Source organism: Scylla paramamosain, chromosome 2, assembly GCF_035594125.1.
Source record: "Scylla paramamosain isolate STU-SP2022 chromosome 2, ASM3559412v1, whole genome shotgun sequence".
NCBI classification, from domain to species: domain Eukaryota; kingdom Metazoa; phylum Arthropoda; class Malacostraca; order Decapoda; family Portunidae; genus Scylla; species Scylla paramamosain.
In genome coordinates this window covers 3419223-3445000 of record NC_087152.1, presented here as the reverse complement: position 1 = coordinate 3445000, position 25778 = coordinate 3419223, and the positions used below count along the sequence as shown (strand labels likewise).

The 25778-nt window shown below is 41.6% G+C and overlaps 1 long non-coding RNA gene and 2 other non-coding genes across 4 annotated transcripts in view; 1 reads left to right on the top strand and 2 right to left on the bottom strand.

Annotated features, from left to right (window-relative positions):
• Window positions 1–21945, bottom strand: part of LOC135106421 (uncharacterized) — a 34611-nt gene extending 12666 nt beyond the window's left edge. Inside the window, exons 1-5 of one of the 2 annotated variants that reach the window (XR_010271286.1) lie at window positions 21675–21945; window positions 20192–20478; window positions 19766–19878; window positions 9904–10009; window positions 8362–9512 (exon numbers count right to left, since the gene is read on the bottom strand). This is a non-coding gene — a long non-coding RNA (uncharacterized LOC135106421). Of the gene's footprint in view, window positions 1–8361; window positions 9513–9903; window positions 10010–19765; window positions 19879–20191; window positions 20479–21674 lie in introns of those variants that run through there. The other variant, XR_010271289.1, reaches the window with a different exon arrangement.
• On the top strand, window positions 17356–17439 carry Trnal-cag (transfer RNA leucine (anticodon CAG)). The gene has a single exon. It is a non-coding gene; the product is annotated as a tRNA-Leu (tRNA).
• Window positions 21946–24880: 2935 nt separating the features above from the next.
• Window positions 24881–24953, bottom strand: Trnat-agu (transfer RNA threonine (anticodon AGU)). Its single transcript has one exon. It is a non-coding gene; the product is annotated as a tRNA-Thr (tRNA).
• Between the last annotated feature and the right edge of the window lie 825 nt (window positions 24954–25778).

Here is a 25778-nt window from a genome sequence, read left to right as displayed (position 1 = left end):
CTACTCTAGGTCGTGGTGTGGACCGAAGTGTGCCGCGGTGTGGACTGAAGTGTACATAAACAAGGAATGGCATGGAGTTAACGCCTCTTGGATGAGTAATGGCGAAAAATGTTCTGTTATGAAAAACCGACAGAAATATGTAATGTAAATGCTGCCTCTCCTCTGTGTGTGTGTGTGTGTGTGTGTGTGTGTGTGTGTGTGTGTGTGTGTGTGTGTGTGTGTGTGTGTGTGTGTGTGTGGTGTGTGTGTGTGTGTGTGTGTGTGGGTGTGTGTGTGTGTGTGTGTGTGTGTGTGTGTGTGTGTGTGTGTCATGTACGGACAAACAGCAGTGAAAGATGTGACAGCAAAAATATTTCCGTCAGTTTTTCATAATTTATCAGAACATTTCCCCTGCCATTACTCATCCCGGACATTTGAACCAGCACTCTTATTTCTGCCCCGGTGCGTTGCTTCGATCCACACCTCGACACGGGACAGGGAACACAGTAGGTACGCTCGAAACAAGATATTCCACCTCTTATACCAACCCTGCGCAAATTCACTCCCACCTGCTGCTCTGACTCCTTAAGGTTATCAGACAGGCACCACAGAGGGAACTAACTATCTTACCTTCGCTCAACCAATAAAGGGCTAAGTGGACACGATCACACCCCGAGTATTTGCAGTATTGTTAAGTCATTCAAGCTGTCAATCTCTTTATCCATAATACTCTATCTGCTTAACTCTTTGACTTATATGGTCTCTCTCTCTTTCAACTTGGCAGAATGATATGGTGCAAGTTGATAATATTACCCCTTGAGATAGCACTGACAGCAAAATTGCCATCAGGTAGTTCAGACTATTTATTAATGCGTGCACTTGAAGAGTTTTGCAGAGAAAGATTATGTAGCAAATTAATGCCACTGGTAGTCAAAAAATAATAACAAGATTTCCTACTGTAAGTTATTTTGCTACAACATTCTGTTCATACAATTTCCTCAACGAAGAACAGTGTCGTGAACTAAGTGCATTCTTAGGGAAGTATTTCGCACCTGTGTATCAGCAAGACTTTCACAGGTGAGACAATGAGATAAAGGTCAGCTCATTTCACGCAAGGCGCATGAAGAGAGCGAGGAGGATTAAAACTGCGGTGGTTATGAGTTATGGACAGTAACCGATTATGTCGAGGCGCCGTCCCAGCAAGGCCATAAATATATCAAGGCATGGGGCGTTCGTAGCCAATACATTACGTGTAGCAGAAATATACTTCGGACAGCAGAATATTGCCCATGCCGCTACAAGTATTAAGAACATAAGAACATAAGAAATAAGGGAAGCTGCAAGAAGCCATCAGGCCTACACGTGGCAGTCCCTGTATGAAATGTACTTACTTACTTCCACCTATCATCCCAGTATTACACCTGAGACGCGTGGAGGCGGGTTGCTTCTCACGGCTTCTCACGGCAAGACTCGGACAAATAAAATAACGAACAAAGTAATACCCAGGCAATCATGTATTATCAAAAATGCGCAAACACCAGAAGGACCCAATTCAGATATACATAATACTGTGACAACGTAACATAATAAGAAGAAATAGAGAAGAAGAGCAGAACTCCCAGTAACGTTATTATTCGAGACTTACAAACGTCAAGTCACTCCCAATCTCAACATCTCCATCCTGAACATCCAAAAACAGCTACAAGTCAACTACACACAAAGTCCGTACATAAGACTACCAAACAGTAGCATGGTACCTAATATACTTGAAAACATTAATTAACTAAGTATCGCTAATCCAGTTGGCCAGTAGTAAACATCAATAAAAACCGTGCCACATCTCGGTCACGGCAACAGTGCTCCTCCAGCCACACACATCCAATACCCTCATACACAAAGTCGTTGCCAGCCCTCCACAGCATGTCCTCTCTCTAATAGTGCTGTTGCAATCACTCCTGCCTTACCGTATCCAATGTCTAAGCTGATTACGAACACTTGCATGCACCGGAAGCCCCACAGGTGACCACCGAGTGCACTGGGGACGTGAAAATGTACATAAGAAGATGAAGAAGAAGAAAAAGTGATGAAGGCCCAGCCGGCACTGCAACACTGCCAATGAAAAATGAAAGAGAGAAGGAAAACTGTAAAGCTGGAAACAAAATACACGCCACGGGCCAAACTGAGCATCAGGAACCGGTCCGCGACAAGTTTGGGAGCAGAATGCGTGAAAAATATAAATAGATAAAGGCTGAGGCAAACACAAACGATACTGAAACGCGGTCGGTATAAAAGGAAACGAGAAAAATACACACCGCAGTCCAAATAGAAGTGTGAATTGGTGGTCCGTGAGAAGATCTGGGATGAGAAAGACAGAACCAAGAGTGATGACGAGGCACGGGTGGCACTGAAACATGGCCGAAGAAAGAGAGAAAAAAAAGGGGAATGAAAGAATGGCGGAAAAGCAAAAGACACGCCATGTGCCAGATAATCGAGGCATGAGTGACCGGTATGCTAGAAGTTTGAGGATAAAATTAAACAAAAATATGAAGTTATGGCGAAGCACAGGCGATAATGAAACATGGTCGACTGAGGAGGGAAAAAATAAAGAAAACAAGAAGAAAACATTACCGTCCAAATGAGTGAGGTGTGAATGACTGGCCAGCGAGCAGTTTTGAGAAGAGGAAGCGTGAACCAAGAGTGATGGCGACGCACGACCGATATAAAACACGGCCAAAGGAAAAAAAAACAACAACGAAAGAGTGAAACACATACTATGGGCTAAATACAAATAACTGAAGCATGAGTCACTGATCTGGGAGAAGTCTAAGAGTAGAATGTAGGAAAAAGAAGGATGAAGCAGCACGGGTAGCACGGAAATACGATCGATAAATTGAAAAAAATAAAATAAAATACACGAATACACACCGCAGTCCAAGTGTATACGTGCATGAGAAGGTTTGGGGTGAGGAGGAAGCGTGAACCGAAAGTGATGGTGAAGCAAAAGTGACAATGAAACACGAACAAGAAGAAAACGAAAAAAAAAAAAAAAATCGAAAAAAAAACACACATTGGAAAACAGAAACACAAGGGGCGGACCAAATAATTGAGGGATGAGTGACTGGCCCTGCAGAAGTTTGGGATGAAGAAACAGGTGTCAACGAAGCGACGCCCTTTCTTTTTTTTTTTTTTTCTTCTTTTTTTCTTTTTTTTCTGCCCCATGACAGCTGGTGGAATACCGTGCCATGGATTTCCCTACACGGCGACACCTGCTGTGGAGAGACTGTGATTGACACCTTGTGATTAATTGAACAGGGACTCAGCGCGCTCTCTCTCTCTCTCTCTCTCTCTCTCTCTCTCTCTCTCTCTCTCTCTCTCTCTCTCTCTCTCTCTCTCTCTCTCTCTCTCTCTCTCTCTCTCTCTCTCTCTCTCTATCTATCTATCTATCTATCTATCTATCTATCTATCTCTTTACCTATCTCTTCGACATCATATATTATTGTTAGGAATTTTTTATGTACTCTCTCTCTCTCTCTCTCTCTCTCTCTCTCTCTCTCTCTCTCTCTGAAAATACTGAATATACTGGAAAGGAAAAATAGCCCCTAATGCTAACAGATTGGAACACTCGAATGATTCAGTACGCTACGAGCACCGCTAAGTTGATTCCAAGTGGTACAAGCCCCTCCTCCACCTCCTCTTAGTGTGACACCACTTCACCTTCAGGCAATTTCATACTTGTAATACTGGATTAAAAAAAAGTCAGCAAGGAAAGCCTGGATTGAATAACCTTTGACTCCACACAGTTTCATGTTTATCCTCTGAAGCTGACGCACGTAAAATAAATCTCACATCTTTCTGAAGGAGGACTGAAGGTAAGAGCTGTCGTTATCGCCTTTCCCTTCGCTCCGTGCACCTGACACAAGGCTTCATCCCTGTGTGAATACGGTATGTCTGCTCACGACGTTCTGAGATTTTAAATGTCCACCAACGCAAGGACGGAGCAGCAGCCGGGAAGTAACGACGATGCAAAAACATGGTGGAATCCACTTGAATTCTTTCGAGAGGGAGGTTTCAAGACACTTATACTTCAATTTTTGACTACCGCTTTGGACCCTATTCGGTGACCGGGATCTCAGTGGGCCTTTTTTTTTTTTTTTTTTATTTAATATAATGGGTTTTTGTTTCCCTTGGCCGGTGCCCCTCTTACATAAAAAATAAATAAATAAATAAATAAATAAACATGACGAGGACTGTGTGGATGACATGTAAACTCGTAAGGGTAATAAAGGATACAACACTAGTCCGAGAGAAGAAAGGAAATTATAACTTGAATGCATTGAGTTATCTGTAAATTCTATGGCTATGGAGTTCAAGTATATCATAACACTAATCAAATACTACTTCACAATAATTAGAATGGAACTTCCTGGAGACTCTGGACAATATAAAGCATCATTATAATACAAATGAACTACCACTAAGAAATAAGAGAGAAAAGACAATGAAGAAAACTGTGAAAATGCACTTTAGCACCTCAGCACCTTAGAGGAGCCATTGTGCTGCATCACAGACGAACGACCAACACAATAACAAACAACGGAAGCTCAATTAAAACACTTGGGAGTCCACGGCGCCAATTAGCGGACCGCGCCACGACAGACTCTGCAGAGAACAATGAGAGGTAAAAGAATCATGAGAGTAGTAGTAGTAGTAGTAGTAGTGTTTTTGTTGTTATGGTGGTTATTTTTTTCATAGCTGATGATAACTGTGGTAATAATAGTCAATGACGCTATAGTAGTAGTAGTAGTAGTAGTAGTAGTAGTAGTACGTAGTAGTAGTAGTAGTAGTAGCACTAGTAGAAGCAGTAGTAGCAATAGTAGAAGCAGTAGTAGCAATAGTAACAGCAGTAGTAGCAATAGTAGCAGTAGTAATCATAGTGGCAGCAGTAATTATAGCAGCAGCAGTAGTTATAGCACCACCACCACCACCACCACCACTTCTTACTTATTATAGCTACAGTAACCATCAACACACACGCCTAACAAGGAGGAAGCTACAGCCGCACTCTGAATGGCGGTGGGTAATAACACAGTAGAAACAACACAGTACACTCCAAACCGGTGCTCAACATGCGTGAAATTAGTCTCCAAAACAAAGACAATCCGCTGACGCCTTCCATTCCGCTCAGCCTCTCAGCTCGGCGCCGCGGAGGGAACTCTGGCACGCACCGGGGTTGGTGGAGGAGGAGGAGGCAAAAAAAAAAAAACGTGATTCTTCTGTAACTGTTTTGTTCTGCTTATTGTTCTCGGTAATGATGTCTGACGAGAGAGAGAGAGAGAGAGAGAGAGAGAGAGAGAGAGAGAGAGAGAGAGAGAGAGAGAGAGAGAGGAGAGAGAGAGAGAGAGAGAGAGAGAGAGAGAGAGAGAGAGAGAGAGAGAGAATCCAATAATGTATCTAGGACAATGGAGAGGACAGAAAAGGAAGCTCCAGTAAGGTGTAAAAGATAGGATAAGATAAAGAATGAAGATGGAAAGGGAAGCCCCGTCAGGATAGCGAGGAGGGAAAAGGATCCAGTGAAATACAGATAAGGGAAGATAAAGAAGGTAAGCGAAGGAGAGTATAGAGAAGCAAGATGATCCAGATACTGTGTCGATGATAGGGAAGAGATCCAACATGATAAAACAAAAGATTAGGTGTAGAAGATCGAGGGATGTATATGGGAGAAGGGAGATCCAGTGAAAATGTAGAAGATAAAGAAAAGACGATACATTGTGGTGTGAAAGATAGGATAAGGTGAAGATAGAGAAGGAAATCCATGAAGGTGTAGGAGATAGGGGAAGAGAACCAGTAGGGTATAGAAGATGGGGGGAAAGGAATCTAGTATAATGTTGAAGATAAGGTGAGCCAGTGTGGTGTAAGAATGTAGAAGCATGCCAGCCCATAACATCAGCATTAGACATGGCGGGAGAAGCCTTAAATAAACCCCACATAAGTACCTATCATAACCCAGCGGAAGCCTTAAAAGTGAGGCTTAGGGTGGGCCACGCCTCCTCCTCCTCCTCCTCCTCCCTCCCTTCCTCCCTCCCCTGCCTTCCCTTCGCCCCTTCAGGGAGGCATGGCACACGGCAAGGTAAGGTGAGGGAGGACGCGGTGTGGGAGGAAAGGAGGAGAGGCGGGGAAAAATAGTCACCAGCATTCCTGAGATAAGAAGATAAGCTATGCACTGCTATGATTTCTTGTCCTTATGTGATTAGCGGCGAGAGGGGCTACTCTGCTCGTGTCTATTGTTGTTGTTACTGTTAATGTTCTTGGGAGCCCCAGACAACAAGATACTAATGGTCTTTGAAGCGCTAAGGATGTTAAGAGTTACGTTTACGAGTATGAGTAATTTAGAGTTAACCCAAGATAGCCTGCCATAAATTAACCTCATCTAATCTTTATCTAATTAATCCAGAAAAACTGAATATTGATATGCAGCACTATAGCTTGTAGTTACGTATATCATATGAGTAATTTGTGGCTAAGATAACCTAACCTAGAATAACCTTGCCAAACCTCACCTAACTAGTTCGTATTTGGCACTCAAGTTGTATTAGTATAGGTGAAAAGAGTTGTATAGGTGAAAGAGTGCAAGAGTTGGCAAGACACTATACACTATGCGCGAGGTGACGTGACCCTGTACTTATCGATACACGAGAGTCATTTATCTTAGCGTGAGTCAGCCAAGGGACCCGGTACTATCAATCAGTCTGGTGACCTCAGCTGTTTGTACACAGTGGCCGTCTTTCTAATGGATCGCGCCACAGAACACTATGAGTCTGACTATCAAGTAAAGCTTTCCCCTTCCACTCACACTCAGGGAACACTCACCTCTACGACTTGGTGTGTTAAGACCTACAATTTTCTACCAAACAAGCTTCTTTACTGAATGGGTTGCTTGGTAATAAGGGGCAATATGAACACAGGAATATAAGAAAATAAGAAAGGCTGCAAGAAGTTGACAGGCCTTGGTGAGTTAAGACCTACAATTTTCTACCAGACAAGCTTCTTTACTGAATGGGTTGCTTGGTAATACGGGACAATATGAACACAGGAATATAAGAAAATAAGAAAGGCTGCAAGAAGTCGACAGGCCTACACATGGCAGTCCCTGTACGGAGCATGCCTATCTAGTTCCACCTATCATCCTCATCCATAAATTTATCTAAACTTTGTATATCTTTTTCACATACAATATTGTTGGTGTTCAATTTTACGATGGCAACGAAGCTGAGTAATATCAAACAGACTGGTGATTGCAGTATACACACTCTCCACTCTAGTTAAGGATCAAACTGCAAAATCTTTCTTTTGTACGATATTGCTAGTGTTAAATCCCACGAACAAACCAATCACCTCGTATTTATGAATCGGATCTCCACAGAACCACTGAACATTTATCAATTCAGGTAAGCAAGAGAGGGCGCTATGAGATACCACATCACTGTAGCTGGACCTTTCTTTGGTATATATTTTTATGTTACTTTGAATGAAGGAATCAAGGCTGTCTATAAAAAAAGATCATGAATAGTCAACAAAATGATCTACCAGGCATAAAAGTAAAAAAAAATAATATATAAATAAAATAAATAAATATAAATAAATAAATAAAAATAAAAATACATACATACAAGATTAAGAAAGGATCATCACTTTTAAAATACTATATGTAGTTAACTTCCCTTTTTATACGTAACAAAGACGTTAAATGTCACGAATAGATGATCAATTACGTCTATCCATCTACTAACCATCCAAGGAACCATCCACGCAGCACACACACACACACGCACACACAATTAAATAAACAAGGGTACACGAGCACACATTAAGGGAAGATGTGGACTCGGCAAGATAAAAATTACAAAAAATCTTTAATGGCGTAGCGGCAGAGCAGAATGTTGTTGTATTCTACTGAGTACAGCAGATGGGGCAAAGGATGAGCAAGGTAAATAGGTAAATATATGAATTTGTGCCCAGAGAGAGAGAGAGAGAGAGAGAGAGAGAGAGAGAGAGAGAGAGAGAGAGAGAGAGAGAGAGAGAGAGAGAGAGAGAGAGAGAGAGAGAAACACACAACACAACACCCACACAGCACCAAACATAAAACGATGCTGTGTGGGAGAATAACAAGGAAAATGAGAGGTAGGTACAGACAAGCACACACACTCTCACACTCGGCGAACCCACACACGTGTCCCCAGCCACACAAAAGATAAGATACATCATGTTAACCTGATTATCTCTCCTCATGTCTCACATTTTTCGTACCTTGTCTTGTTTTCTCCTAAAATGGCATGAACTGCACCATTGTCAGGCCAGCGTGGGGGAATAATGTGGGTATTTGTCTCTCTCTCTCTCTCTCTCTCTCTCTCTCTCTCTCTCTCTCTCTCTCTCTCTCTCTCTCTCTCTCTCTCTCTCTCTCTCTCATGACGTGTAAGACAAGCAAGCCAGGCACGTAACAAGGAATGAAGTACGTATACAGTTTGTTGATCATGTGTGTGTGTGTGTGTGTGTGTGTGTGTGTGTGTGTGTGTGTGTGTGTCGCTACCTCTGCCCTCCCGGAGAAAGAAAGTAGAAAGTAGCAAATATGTGACCTCAAGTTAATCACGTTGAGTTCCACTGCCTTAAAACTGTTGCTTATCATATTATCCGCCACGCAACCCATCTTACTACCAAGGAGGACAATAACTGCTCACTGTTCAGTCAAAAAGACGAGCAACCAGAGCAGGGCGCGAACCTTAGCCTACCTAGTGACAGGCGAGGATGTTACCAGTGAGCAAGCCAAGTGTGTGTGTGTGTGTGTGTGTGTGTGTGTGTGTGTGTGTGTGTGTGTGTGTGTGTGTGTGTGTGTGTGTGTGTGTGTGTGTGTGTGTGTGTGTGTGTGTGTGTGTGTGTGTGTGTGCACGCTGTCGCTGGCACCGCGGTTTCTTTGCACACGTCACTCCCACACTGATTGATTTTCAACCACTGATAAAGCAGCATTAAAGTTGAAACACCTGCCGCTGGAGCCAACAACACCTGCACCGCCCACCGCTGGCTGGCCGTGCTGCCGCCTGCCTCCCCCCGCTGGACAGGTGCAGCGAAGAGTTCCGACTTACTAGCGGGCCCCAAGCACACACCAGCCGGCACTTGGCGGGGTGACGGCTGAGTGGGTAATAGGATTGCATGGTGAGTGTTGGACGCGCTCTGGTGCCCCGCCGTCTGCATCCCAGGAGTGTTTTCATGACTGCCTGTATTAATGACGCGTTGACTGAGATTTTATTTTCACCGCAGTGGGATGAGAGTATTGGAGTATTTCGCTAGTACATGATGGTTTTCTATGACTTCTTTATCTTTTCAATGAATGGAGCGCATCATTTCTGGCCTCTCGCACGATACACCTTCACGTGCACAACATACACACGCATGCGGGGGGGGAAGGTTCTGACAGCTTTTTCGGTTGTATCGGAAGGTAAGGCCGCAGTTCCTCACCTTGCGTCTCGGAAATGACCCACTCACTGTAAGATGAAGAGAGACTTGTGTGAAAGATAAAACGATTAATAATTTTTGTACGGACGGGATATGAAACTGTAACCAACTCTTATAAATTCAACATTCACGAGTCTCAACGTTTCCCATCTTTCCCTTCAAGAATGTAACCCACGTCAATGTGAAAAATAAATAAATAAATAAACAAATAAATACATAAACATAAACAAACAAACAAGTAAATAAATATATAAATAAATAAACAAACAAACAAACAAACAAATAAAGCATGTTCTTACAGTTGTATCTGGGTGGTTCCAAGATGCAATCAATCACGGCTCCTCCCTCCTTCCTCTCCTCCCCCCAAAAAAATTAGATAAAACGGGAAACACAGTAAAGAAAACGTAATCTCAGACCAACCAGCACGGGAGAGAGGCGGGGTCCCAATTCTTGTGGCTGCAGCGTCTCGACAGCCCCCACCTCGTGCCTCGCCGCCAGGAACAACGCGCCCTTCTCGTTTGGGGAACTGGAGGAACAATGTCACTTGAAATTTTCGTAATAAACGTAGTGAAAAGTAAAAAAAAAAAAAAAAATAGAGAACAGAAGGAAAACCCGAAGCAAATAGGATTACGGGGCTCTGCGTTTTGTTTCTTTTCCAATCCAATATTCTTCGCACACCGCCAAACCGTCCAGACGCAACGCGAGGCCAGAAATAAACTGTACACCGTGAGATTTCCCCAAAGATAAATTCCTCCCACGAAGTTTCACAAGATTTCCCTCCTAAAATAAACCTTTCCATGACAAATCTGGTTACGTAGGAGGAAACTTATCGTTGGGAGATCTGTATGTAAGTAAATTTCTCTGTGGGCATATTCATTGGCAGAAATTACTTCAATGGTATTTACATGGAAGTCTAATTAGATACCTTACCTCCCTCGGGCTACGCGCAAGCTGGTGTATAGCCTGGGGTTACTTCAGAGCCGCAAACCATACCGAACTGCATCACTGGAACACGACGCATTCCACGCCCTCACCGCACAAAGCATCTCCCACACGGTTCACATCATTAACCTTTTGACACCTAATGAATTACTTATCCTTCATTACAATTTTCCTACACAGAAGACTTGAACTACCCCATCATTTGCTCTCTTTCCTGTCAACGCTGCCTTTTGAAATTACACTCCAAACACATTCTATTAAACTTGAAAAGCCGTAGCAGTCAAAGGGTTAGGTCACGAGTCACGGCAGCGGAGGAAAGCAAAGAGGAATGCGTCAGAAGTATGCATTTGTAACAAGCTGGAGGCAAGAAACTCAACGCAGAGAGAGAGAGCAGTTGTGTGGGGGCGGCGCGGGGGGAGGTGAGGTGTGGGGGGTGGGGGATGGGGGAAGTGCGTGCGCGTGGGAGGCAGCGTAAGATAAGAAGAGGTCACAGTTGCAACATGAAGTTTACTTACTTGCTTGCTACTGAACAATTTACACATTTATTTGTCGAGTGTAAGTAAAACAGCAGCACTTAATTTATTCTAGAAATGCATAGCGATGATTTTTCCCTTACCGATTTGTGTGGACGGGAAAGAAAAAAAAAAAAAAAAAGGTCAAACTGATAATCTGATCTTTATTCGCCATGATATGAAGCTGATGCCCTTTTAAAAATGGTTAATATCACTGCCGTATGCGTTAAAATATCTTTCGCAGTCTTTTCTTTTTTATCGTCTACCATTTTTTAAGTCCTTCATTCACCCACAACGGCCAATATCAACTGATCCTCCACGGTTTGCATGGATATCTTCGCTAACGATTACTTTGTTTACCAGCGAAATCGAGAGCCACAGAGTACACGACATAGGAGGCAGAATGAGAGACGCAAGAGGGCGGCAGTGAGGAGAGACCACAGGCACAATTCTCGTAAAGCACAACGGTGATAAAGAGAATAAGCAGGTAGGAGTCCTAAAATATCCACAAAAAGCAAAGGAGGCAGGCAGGAGGAAGGGCGCATGACAGGACAATGACGGGGAAGGAGGCAGGCACAGAAAGCATGAAGACAGCAAAGAAATGAGAAGCAAGCATGCACTGGGAAACAAAAGACTGTGCCGTGAGGGGAGAAACAGACACATGGAGGAACATATGAGAGGGGAGAAAGACAGGAAGAGGGTCTGATTGAAAGTGAAGGTAGAAAAAAGGGGCATGACGAGGGACTTACGAGACTGCCAAGTGTAAGAGGTTTATAGTAGAAAGGATGAAGACTAATTTTGGGAAAGAGAGGCAGGAAGAGGAGCAAATGAGCGCTGCACTAAGGGGAAGGCACCAATACGTAGAATATTGTAAGGGAGAAACAAGCAGAAATATGGAACAATAGAGATGGCCTGCAGTGTGAGAGACAAGCACACAAAATAACTTATAAAAAGGGAACAGGCAACCAAAACAAATGGATCTACAGTATATATAGGAATTAAAAATAGACGAAAAAAAAATAGAGTTAAGAGCAGACACGTACAAGAACTTAAAGACAAAGGCAAGCAGGAGGGAAGCAGGCGGGTAGCAGTGAGGGGTGAAAGGAGGGCGACTGGGCGACTCCTCTCCCTGCTTGGCCTCGTGTTTGAGCCTCATTGGCCCTCGCAAACTCCGGCCCAATTACGGCCCATAACAATTACCTCATATTTCGGGTCAGACTTTGGTAATTTCCGCGTGGACTAACACCGCCAATTATCCGTGTGTGTGTGTGTGTGTGTGTGTGTGTGTGTGTGTGTGTGTGTGTGTGTGTGTGTGTGTGTGTGTGTGTGTGTGTGTGTGTGTGTGTGTGTGTGTGTGTGTGTGTGTGTGTGTGTGTGTGTGTGTGTGTGTGTGTGTGAGTTTAGGATATTGATTTAATTTGAACGAATCTATAATTTCATGTATCAATTATTATTATTTAAGTATTATCTAGTATTACTTTGCAGTTTGAACTTAAAATTTTGTCAATAAATTACTGCTGCTACTACTACTACTACTACTACTACTACTACTACTACTACTACTTCTACCACTATTATTACGTGTGTGTGTGTGTGTGTGTGTGTGTGTGTGTGTGTGTGTGTGTGTATCTGGAGACATGTCTTTGTCTCGACATCACAGAAGAAAAGACAAAGGATATTCAGAGGAAATATGATATAATAACGCAAAAAATATATTATAATCAAGCTAATTATGTGTGTTTGTCGCGTCCAACATCACTGTTTTCATCTTTTTTTTTTTGTTGCTTTTTCTTAATATTCATAATGTTGGATCATGCATTCACTGTCAGCCATTTATAGTTATTATCTCTCTCTCTCTCTCTCTCTCTCTCTCTCTCTCTCTCTCTCTCTCACGGAAAAAAAAATAATAAAAAAACAGAGACGAGTAAGCAAACAAAACAGGAAATAATGAGACAGATAAACAGACGGACAGACAGACAGACAGACAGACAGGCGGCAAGGCATTCCCCATCTGGCGGAGTGGACAGGAAGCATGACTGAGTGGCGAGGAATAACACTAATGCTGAATGGAGAGAGGAAGTGCACTCTCCTGAACCCTCGAGTTGTCTCTCCTGCGTTAAATAGGCGGAAAGCAAGATACCATTTCGCGTTTACCAAAGTGTACGGAAGCCACTGCGTTGCCAAGAGCCCTCCCCTGGGAAAATTTGGATGTGATAAAGATTCCAGGATGGGGATATATGTAGAAAAGGGAGGGAGGGACAGAGGGAGGAACGAAAATGAATGGGATGGATGGATGGAAGGAAGGAAGGAAGGAAGGAAGGAAGGAAGGAAGGAAAACAGAATGAATGAATGAATGAAAAAGAAAAGATAAAGAAGGCAAGAAAGAAAAAAACAAGCAAGAAGGAACGAAACGCTCATAATACCACTCAAAAAATAAAAATAAATAAATAAATAATAATAATAATAAAATAAAGAAAAGGTTGACTAATTTCCGAAACAACGGGGTTCGCTCACCTAACATTAGATCCGAAATTACGCAAGTTTAAATGTGTCATACAAGTAAAAGATCTCACGACTGTACAAACAAGTAATAATCATTATCGTAATTATGTAAATGCAATTTTCTGAATTTACTCCTCGTAGCATTAACTGGATTTGCTGTATTATTAGGCAAGGCACTTAATATAATTTAGAAAAAGAATACTGTGAATAAAATACTCTCATATCTTTCCTAGTTAAGTGCAAAAAATTACGTGTGTGTGTGTGTGTGTGTGTGTGTGTGTGTGTGTGTGTGTGTGTGTGTGTGTGTGTGTGTGTGTGTGTGTGTGTGTGTGTGTGTGTGTGTGTGTGTGTGTGTGTGTGTGTGTGCAATCGTAACACTCGAAGCCCCATGATAAGTGAGCTACAGTACGTAGTTATCTCATTTGAAGTATGAGATAATATTTTTCCTTAATATCAGTGACTGTGTTTGACGCGTAAGTTATTGCCCCCAGCTGTGTTTATTGTGCAGTCCCTCGTGTAAAACTTGAGGTCAGGAAAGCACGAAATGAAGTCGAGGCGCTGTGGGGGAAACGTTGAGGAAATAAGTAATGCTTCATTCTCTATTTTCATACCACCAGCTTCCACTCGCATGTCATATGAATACACATACACACACTGCTTTATGAGAGAATCGTTAATAAGATCACTGTTCACAAATTCTCCTACTGATAATATTCCAGCCTCTTTCCTATAGAAGGTTCAGGTGCTGTTCACTGTATTGGGTCACATAGCCATGCATTAATACATAGATGCGTAGCGCCTAATAATGATAATGACTCCCTTTCATAATTTTCTGACGTCTTTCCCAGCCAATTCTATAAAAAAAAATATATATATAAAAAAAAAACAGTTTGAAGATCTATAAAGGCCAAGTACCTATTTCAATCCCATTCTCGTCCCTTCCCACAGTGTTTCCAGGGCGAGCATTACATCAACAGTCTTCCCTTCAGGCCTGGACCCACGCTGCTGGTTTCCTATCCTTTCCTCGACTCATCTTCTCAGTCAACTCTCAATCACACTTTCATAGACTTTTTTTTTTTTTTTTTTTTACATGCTCGTGTCGGTAATGATATTCCCCTGTAATCCTCACGCTCTGTCTTATTACCTTCCCTCTTCAAGACCAGACAGATTACTCCGCATCGCCATTCATCGGGTTTCTCTCCTCGTTCCAAAGGTAGACTGAACATGTACGTCAAGCATCTGATCATTTATTTCACTTCCACCTGCCTTACATATTTCTGGTGGTATTTGATCTTCGCCTACCGCCTTTCCATTCTTTATTAAATTCGACACTGCTTTCTCACTGATACGCTCTGTCTCCCCTCCCCCCTCCCCTTCTTCTCTATCAGTCTTCCGCGTCTACCTTACCATTTCATTTCTTTTTCTGCATCTAACACCTGCTCAAAGTATCCCATCCACTGACCATCAATCTGTTCCTCTTCTAATGGTACAATTTCATTTTCATCACTGATACTAAACTTTCTCCCTGCATTACCTGTTCTGTAATTTCTAGACTTGCTGTACAACTTTTTCGCTCCATTCTCATCCTCTAAGTTTCCTGTAATCCTCTCCCAGGCTTCTCTCTTGCATCGCTTATTAAAATTTTCTGTTGTTCTTTTCTCTGCCATGTACGTTGCTCGATCATATGACTGCCTTGTCTTCACTCATCTCCGAAACGCCTTCAATTTCCTTTAGAGGGTCTTCTAAGCTCTTCTGTCCATCACGGTGTTTATTCCTTTGTTTCTTTTATAGTTTTTGTACAAAGTGTTTTGGTGGGCATCTGCATTAGAAGATATGAACCCCGAGCGTTTGTGTTCGGTTGGGAAAAGCCCCCATACCTATATACGGTTTAAACAGGATCTTGCAGCGGCGTGATATTACTCTCTGCTGGCGTGATAAATGACTGTGATAACTGTCTGCGTCATGGGAAAATTGCTACCCTAAGAGAGAATTCCTTGCACAGTAACAGTAAAAATACTCATCCTCTCAGTCACACTGTATTGCTACGGTAATTTCCATACGATTTCGCGCATGACAAGCTTTTACCTACGTTTATGTGTATATCTTTTATAGTTCAGTGCCACGTTAGCCTTCGGGTTATGTGCCGCGCGAACAAGCTTTACTGAATATGAAGAGGAAATGCTAAGTGAATAATCGTGGATAGTTTGATGTTTTAATAATTTAATGTTTAATTCAATATTAACTAACACAAAATGTTTGCATGTCTTGTTGACTTAAATGCGCATACTGTAAAATACTAAGTCGACTATTGGAACATACTAAAAATTACAACACAATGCTTATAACACGAGCTACTGAAATACACCCAAGCACTCGTGTGTAACTCATCTTTGGGTACATGACCCCTCGCCTGATGCATTATCGTATTCCTTGCCCATACCTCAAAATAACACTCTAATTTCTCAGTGCATGATCCTTTACCGGCAACGCTGATCCTGACTCTCACCAACAATATGATTTACCGCCATCACCATCAAGTTTATCGCAGGCAGTACAAAACACTTCCACTTAATACAAAACCTTTACACAAGCCATTACTAAGCGAAGCGATAGAAAAACAATACAATATCTGGGTGCGCTTAAAAAGTTTTCCCCACTGCATTTCCTTGTGATTGATATGCCGACTTGAATGATACGTAACGCCGGCTGCTGATCAGGACGTCATGCTGTACCCGGCAAAGCTTCACCCTTGCACAACGCGGACAGACAGCGAGTGTAAATGACGAATAGATAAAATTCCATACCTTTATGAACCGTTTCCATCACGAGGATCTGTTTGGCAGGTCCTGGTGGCGCACTGACCCTTACCTCTTTGTTCGCATCAATCTCAACCATAACCACAAGATAAAGGGAACACCTAACCGCAACGTTCCCATTTAAGCGCTATTCAGTGGCTGCTAAAAAGGACAATCAACGCAATGCACCATGACCTAACATAATTTAACATAACATACCTATTCGCCAACGCCACGCCACCTACTCCCGTGTGACTCTTGCAGAAGCGTGTTTATTTCTACTGCGGCAGGATTGTCCCACGGGTTCACATGCCACGTCTGGGGAAACTTATCGGCAGGGGATTGATATGCGTCGTGTTCTCAAGGCAATATCCTTCTGTTAGTAAGCTTCAATATTCCTACTCTTTGTAAGCTTCAGTATTCGTCTTGGTAAACTTCGATATTCCTACTCTTAATAAACTTCCAATATCCCTCCTCTTATTAAGTTTCAACATCTCATCTTGTTAGTAAACTTCAATATTACTTCCATATTCCTCCTTCTACTATTAAGCTTCAATATTTTTTTTTCTTGGTAAGCTCTGATATCCCTCTTTCTCTCAGTAAACTTCATTATTCCTTCAGTGATCACGGCTACAGTGACTGCGCGGTAACGTTCACTAACAACAATGCTCTCATGTCTCGACCACGTCTGAGCATCAGCGAAAGGCGCCAAACAAAACGCTGACACCATTTCTCACCGCTGCTATCTAGACGCTCGCCACAGCAGTAGGAAGCGATGGAATCTGCTGACCAGGTGCTGAATTCGAGGATTACACACCCATGCCCTGCTGTGGTGGGCTTCGTGCGCCTCCACTAGGTAAATTCAATCTTGGCATAAAAAAAATTGAACTGTTATTTCACTCTTTTTTTTTTATTTAATGAGCTCGTGTGTGCATTCTCTCTTGATTTCCTTTTCACTTTGCAAGAACTTTAGGCTTCCATTTTTTTCCTATACATTTATCAATTCGTGCTAGTCGCGTGTCTTCAGTCCTCTATTTCTTACTTTTCTTTTTTTTTTTTTTTTCACGAGCTATTTGATTTTCACCTATTGTTTATTTTATGACAAATTACACTTGTGCCAAGTCAGGATGGCCGAGCGGTCCAAGGCGCTGCGTTCAGGTCGCAGTCCGGTCTTCCGGGCGTGGGTTCGAATCCCACTCCTGACAGTAACCTTTTTAGCTGAGAGCGCCGTCAATGGTTAACGTCTTTGACCATCGTGGAGAAGTCTGAAGTTCCCTCCTAGCTCATGATACTAAGTTTTTTGTTGATGAACGAGCGGCTCCGTCACTCCCAGACCAAGAGGCAACGGGTGTGTGGCATGTGAAGCAACTCGAGCTCACCGGCAGATCAGACTACAAAACCCGGGCTGACCAAAAATGGACGTAGACTTTAGGTTCCTTAAGAAATACGTAAAGATTGCATGATTGCTTCGGTGAACACACGACTGACTTATGACTTAGTGTGATAAACAGAGACGTTTCACTTGGACAACGCCCGGATAATTATGCTGGTTATAATAACAATAATAATAATAACAGCAACAACAATAATAATTATGCTGGTTATAACAACAACAACAACAACAACAACAACAATTGTAATAAACACTCTTCCATTAACTCTTCACAGTAGAAAACAGCCTTATCTATCCACGACAAAAAGCGAATCATCAATCTACTGCTAGAGAGATAATGAAAAGAAGAGAACTGGATCATTAACCTCTCGTCTGTCCCATGAAGAAGGTACCTACATTATAAACTACTGCACCGTTTCATAAAAAATAAATAAATAAATAAACAAATAAATACCCAAAGCCTTGAGAATAGATGTAGAGAGCCAGAATTATCACTCCACCCTCTATTATAAGCAAGGGGCATAAATCAACACCAACCACAAGAAAATGTAAACACTATCAATTATCCACCGGCAAATGATAAATAGCAGCACTTTATCACCATGCATCCCTAATGAGACGATGTACATCAATTACCGCGCATCCCTTAATAATAATAATACGAAACGACTATTACCATCAACATAAAATACATCATTTATTACCCAGCTGTGGACAACTATTCCCTATTCCACATTGCTAGTCTCTCTCTCTCTCTCTCTCTCTCTCTCTCTCTCTCTCTCTCTCTCTCTCTCTGTTGTCCATTTCCATTATCCATTTATTGGGAACGGTATTCAAGCGGGGTAACATTTATTTATTTATCTTTTATTTATTTATTTTAACAGAAACTCTCTATTTCAATTCATCAATGCATCTTCTCAGTTTTCCTACTTTTGTTTTTTTAGGGAGCATCATTCTAGCGGGGCCTTTTTTTTTTCTATTACCAATTTCTCTGATACATGATAAATAAATCTATAAACTACAAATATCTGTCTTCATCATGACAGAATAATTCTTTACAGGTTTTAAAATAATAACAATGGATTAACATGTCAGCTTTTCCTTACATGTGGGAATCTGAAGACGCTTCTTTCTTTACTGATTAGTCTTTCCTGATAAGTTTTGGGTAATACTTGGTAAGGATATAGTTAAGGTCATTTTCCTCCATGGAGATGCATTATCAATTAACTTTCTTAATTATAGGTTGATGACCAGTGATACAAATTATGTTCCTGCCTGCAAGTGGAAAATGTCAATATCCCTTCTTTGCAGGTACATAAATAATAATAATGCAATCTTTTACAGATACGTATCATTCATGTTCCTTTCTTGTACGTTTTTTTTTTTTTTTTTTTTTTACAGCAAGTGGTAACAATATACTCTTGACTACTAATGGTCATGCTACACTGCAAAACAGAACTGATGTGAAGCCACGACACGACCTGCCAGTCATTCTCTATACACTTGTACTTGCACCTGTTTCCCTTTGCACCTGTGTATAGCAATAAACATCTTACCAGCTGAACCAAGCGAACCAATCTGCAGCCAGAATCACCCACTGTTATTGTTTATAAACATAACTTTCATCCACATCAGCAGTGATAAAACCTTCCATTGCAAAACACTCCGCTGCACCTGCTGGCTCACAGGTAAAGCCACTCTTCCACTTTCCCTATCTGACCTTCCACCAACCCTTCCAAATTCAGATTCTCCCTTCGCTTTCTTTGTTACATGCTGAGTTGACACATACGGCTTTCCTGTCTCAAACTCTCCCAATCTCTTTTCTTTTAGTCTTACATGTATCACATCAGGAAGAAATTAATCTCCCCTTCCCCTCTACATGCTGTCTCAACACAGGGCAATTATACAGAGAGGGACCCCAGCCCCTCATACCATCTCTTTCTATCCTGCAGAAACATATTTTATGCCTAGTGTCTCACAACTGCCTCGATCACCCGAGCTGTCTACACCACAAAGTAGTGCACACCACGGTGCAGTGAGAGGTGGAGTCACCACATCCTTTCATAAAAAAAAAAAAATAAGGACTGTAATACAAGGCAATGATGTTACGATTAAAGAAGAATAACATCTTTCCATACCTTAGCATGATGCACTTGTCTTGAAGCTGCGCCTTGGTTACTGTGCCATCAAATCCACAAAAAAAACTCTTCGTTAGGGGCTGCCCATGATTAGTATGAATCTCACATTCTATCTGCAATGTAAATTTGTAATCAGCATATCACGAAATATAATCAATTCCGATTCTGATTCATAATGTACAAGTCACCAAGGCTGACTGACGCACAACACACATGTACGAGTTGGGTGAGAGGGGAAAGGCTGGATGTGCAGGGAGCAAAGTTAATCTACTGTAATTGATAACATCAGTGTTGTGAAGACAAGTGAATGGTGCGTGGAAGGAATGAGCGCTTGCAGACGTCAGTGTTGGTATGGCATGTCTGTTATTCCATCACAATTCATCAACAGATCATTGCCATAATGATACCAATAAAAGTGTCACTTACTCGGATGCAAGCAGCACTTCACTCTAGAGCAGGTATTTCTCACTGGGCACCAGTAATTCCCTCTTCGCCATCAACACTGAACACCGGGAAAAGTACTGCTGTGGAGCTGTGGAAGATGGCTACATGATGAGTGCATACCTGCAAGGCAAGCGGGTTAACAGCAGCACAGTGACAGCCTAACACCCACAAACCTGCGACTTGATTTCACTTCTCGTCTGACACATCCTGCAAGAGATGCTCCAGCGCTGTCCCTCGCTGTCCCGCGATGAGCTGTACATGGTACTTACCTGCAATAGAAACACAAGGAAATCATCTACATGTTCACTCAATATTTGACTTCCTTAAAAACTCAGAAACTAATACTTCAAGAACTATTTGCCAGTAAAGGATACCCCTCTTTTCAAAAGTATTTCCCCTTCCCGGTAATGAATGCTCATGAAACTTGTCTTAATAAAGTAAACTTAATTAAAACTATCCTATACAATTTTTCTTTGCCACAATAATATGCATTTTTTTTTTTTTTTTTTTTGTATTTTATAATATCTTAGTTGTATCCAACCCTTGACTTTTTTAATACTTGAAAATCAGTTCCTTACCGTTCACATCACATACTGTTTCTAACAAATGAAGGTTAATTAGGCTAATCCAGACGTGATAGGCGAGATCAGCACTGGGTGGCGGGCGAGGCTGCATCATGCAATGAACCACCCTTGAGAACGTATTGTATTAGAAATTTTATTTTTCACAAATAAAAAAAAGAAAATAATAATAATAATTCCCTCCCCTCCAAAAAAAAATGCAGTAAGACTTAACGCATCAAGCAATTAACAATGAATCCTGAATATACTGATACTCAAAAACCCAGGGAACAAACGTTGCTAATCATAAATTTCTACCATCAGCCTCTAAGTCACAGCTAAATAAGGAACTTTAACAAGTGTTCTGACCACTTTAAACAGCTTCTATTATACTGTCATTTTCGTCGTATCTACATTCGAAATTAGGATGCGGCTTTCCGTAAATTTACCACGTAATTCAGAGATTTGACATTTCTCCCTTTACACGCTCCAAACAACACGATCAGCAACACCGTACAGTCCTGAAATCATGTGTGTGTGTGTGTGTTTGTGTGTGTGTGTGTTGATCCTGAAATCATGATGTGTTCACTCTTTTATCGCTACGTACACTCTAGAACCTAGCAGTCACATGGGCAAATATGGCGGCGGTACACGAGTAAACAAACATTCGCGCGGGAAACACAAGTATCTTCAATCCCACTAATTTAAGACAAAAACACTATAAACAACACGCATCCCTCTTCAGCTCTCACCTCTGTGCACAGTTCTTGATATCTGAAACAATATCATTACGGAGAAAAGCACCAGAATGATAACATGACGTGAAGTTTCCTGTACAGGCCACTTCCTCGCTTAGCCAAACATAACACCATTAATCAGCTTTCTCAACTACAATTATTACTTACCGTAGCGATGTGAAGAACCCCCAAGATGAACTGGTTTCCCTGATGAAGTAGATACCCACACACTAAAAGCAATTACACAATATTCACGCACAGAAAACACGTCTGCGCCTACTCCTCCTTCCTAGTCAGCTGAGCAGGGCCAGCCGTCAAGTGCCTGGACGCTTCAAATCCGTAGACACCATTTTGAAAATTATTCGCGCGTTCTTGAATCTTACCTCCATTTCAACATGCTATAAAATACATTAACATGAGAATGTATTGAAATGTTTATTGTATCAGCAAAAAATGCGTGGAACTAACGTGTGATGATTTAATAATACGTTTCATTGGTTTCGGACGCGCATTCTCGGCAGACCACACCATTCGGCAAGGAAGCGACCACCTAGCCTAGCCTACTCCTGCTCCTCCTATTCCTCAATTTCTTCACTCACCGATTCATGCATTCCTTATTCATTCACAATATATCATGCTCAAATTCATTTTCATACTAACCAAGTAAGACTAGGCTCATATTCACTACTGCCATTCCTACTTCTTTTAAACTACAGATGATACAAGACGGCCTCTCGTACCTTCACATGATATTGACTGCCTTGCGCGTTAGAAATGTCATCTTAGAGTGTTAAAAGAATCAACTCTCGCTTTGTCTAAGTGTAAGCTTTACCTGATCCTTCACAATAATCTCACGGTTCCAGTGGTTGACACGCGACAGGTGGCCCTGGGCGAGGCTAGCGTGTGTGTGGTCTGCCTCATGCCTCGCACTCGGCGCCTACACACCAACACTAAATGAAACGTCATTTTTTTAAACGTCATAACAAATACACCCAAAAAATTAAGTAACAAATGGGAATGAACAGTCTCATATGAACATACTGAGATATGGAGACACTGGCCATGTCTTAGGCTTCGTTCCTTGGTTAGCCTGTCCCCGACACCTGTGCGAAGCAGGTTATCTCAAGACAAATGAAAAAGCGGGTTATCTCAAGACAAATTTGGAGCACCACGAGAGAAAAAAAAAAAAAGTAAGATAAATAAGTGTTTACAGATAATTTTTTACTTCATTTTGAACCTGTCAAATGTATAAACAGTTCCTCCAGTTCATTTTCAGTATGATTAGTCTCTCTCTCTCTCTCTCTCTCTCTCTCTCTCTCTCTCTCTCTCTCTCTCTCTCTCTCAGTAGTGATAGTAGTATTAGTATTGGCATTATTATTATTATTATTATTATTAGTAGTAGTAGTAGTAGTAGTAGTTGTTGTTGTTGTTATTGTTATTGTAGCGTAGTAATAATGGCTTCAGCATCCATTTTCGTGCTGTTTTTGCCTCGTTTTCTACTAAATTTTTCATTTTCTTTGTTTCATGGTCCTTTGGTCCTCTCCTACTCCGTACTCCAGTCCGAGCTTCATCACAATATCAACCTTCTTGTTTGAATAAATAAAAGAAAAAATATATATATCCTCATTTTTTGCGCATCCATGTGTGATATTTGCAAAAATCACCTGAAAATAATCTCAGCGCAGAATGTTTTTTTAGGAATAAGACCAAAATACGGCTCTTCTCGTCATACAGTCAAACATAAAAGAAAATGTAAATAGACAAATAAATAAATAAATAAATAAATAAATAAAACCGGAGGTGCGTTCGTTGCGTCGGTAACAAGTTAATGACCTTCTGTTGCTGATACCGAAGGCACGAAATGCTATACGTCTACACACCATTATTTCCCCACTCGTCACATCGCATCTCGTGTTGAGGGAAAGGTGCGTGCTGATGGTAAATCCAGATTTGTCTTTCTTAATTATTTCCAGCCACGCGATGCCCCCGTCGTCATTTGGGAGGGAGCACTCGTACCGCGTGCATGATGTGAGAGAGAGAGAGAGAGAGAGAGAGAGAGAGAGAGAGAGAGAGAGAGAGAGAGAGAGAGAGAGAGATTTACTATACATGTAAAATGCCCATGCCGAATGAGGTTTGGAAATACGACAAATCATTTCGTTATTATAAACTTCACATGTATCTATGAATGAGAATAGCACGTACGTAAGTCTGCCAAACATTATGCGCAATTACTCATTGCATCTAAATCATTACGCAGGTCACACAGCCACTCTTATCAATCCTCCACATCATCACTACCCACGCCACGCTCTGTCCTGATCCCAACCTTGAAGAAATGCAATCTGCTGCTGCAAAATAGTATTGTTATGATGGATAGAGGCACATTAGTTACGCTCACAAATATGCTCGTCTCTGCACTGCTCGGCGTCATGCAACTCAATCTGAGGACACGAAGGAGACAAGCCACTGCCCCTCGGCCCAACCACACCTATCTCTCGTGTCATCTCCGTCCCAATGCATAAGAACAAAAAGATATTGTTACAGAATTACGCCTGCCTCACTCTGGCATACGAAATTGTAGTGTATAGTAAAAGTAACAGTGTATGCTTCAATGCTATATACTAATTATGTCCCGTGGGAGTCTGGTTAAATGTAGTATCAAAAATAACAAATGATAAATTGCGACAGGGAAAAGGAATATAAAAATGAGATATAAAATGTTAGTTCCCGCAAAAATATACTTGTTCTTTCGTCTGTTGTTGTAAGGTGGGTTTAATTTTGTAAATTTAGCCAAAATGCGTCTAAAGGTTTTCCTGGGCCTCACACACACACACACACACACACACACACAGGCACGCCAGCTGCTCGGAACACTCAAAACATTTTGGGTCGCGTCCCGCCGACTGCCGCTCTAAACTTTGGCAAGAAACAGAGGTTCGGTAAGGAACAGTAAACTTTGGCAACAAACTATAAAGCTTTTCCCAAGAAACAGTAAGCTTTGGCAAGAGAGAGAGAGAGAGAGAGAGAGAGAAAGACTATGTGCTTTATTTCATGATTTGCCAAAGAAATGGTCCATACTCTTTCCGTCACTTTTATTGGCACCACAATACCAATCAACTGTTTTCAATTTTTCTAACAGTGCAACACGTCATGAGCAGCGACAACAGCCAATCAGAAAAAAGCAGCATTCAAATCACACCGCCACCGCCACACTCCCTCTGCCAAGGAGCGACGCAACCACGAGGCAGGGGAAGCAGCGGCGGGGACCACCTTCCCGTCCTCCTTACTCTTGCAATGGTCAGGAAGACAGTTGATGAGTGTGCCACCAGCATGTCAACTTTACCGCAAGGGAAAAAATATATGGTACTGTATCTTGCCTTCAGGGAGGATCGAACTCCCGGCCTCTGGTTTACTAGACCAGCGCTCTAGCCACTGAGCTATGAAGGCTCCTTGGGAGGCCAGGACTAATAAAAAACAACAATGATAATAATAATAATAAAAATATTACTATCATTACTATTATTATTATTATTACTACTACTACTATTACTGCTCCTGCTACTAGTACTACTGCTACAAATAATAATAACAATAATAATAATAATAGTAATAATTTAATAATAATAATAATAATAATAATAGAGAAGAATAAGATGGTGATGATAAACAGGAAAAGGAACGTGAAAATTACACAAAACGAAAAACGAAAAAAGGAACAAGCACAGCAACCTATCAACAAAAAGGAGAGATGAAAAGAGCACCAGCAGGCGCCTCACTGCAGTCCATCATGCAGTGAGGCGAGTCAGCTTATCCTACTCGTGAAATCTCCCAACAGCCAGTCAACTAGTCATCCACCCACCAAACCAGACGGCCAGCCGGCCAGCCAGCCAGCCAGCCAGTCAGTCACCCAGCCAGCCAGTCAGTCATCCAGTCAATGAGTCATCCACCCACCCAGCCAGCCAGTTAACCAGATAGTTAGTCACCCAGCCAGCCAGTCACACAGCCAGCCAGTCACCCAGTCTTGGAATGGAAAGAATATACGAGCAGATTTGCCTCAGAGATCGTTAGTGCTGCATTCTTTGTTACGTAAGTCTTATTCACGAAAAAATAAATAAATAAAATAAATAAATAAATAAAATAAATAAATAAATAAAATAAAATAAATACATAAATAAATAAATGAGGTAAAATAAACCGCTATACGTAGTGATATAAATTCATAACAAATGAAACACTGAAGACTTTCCTCGTGCATCGCTGAGTGTTTCAATG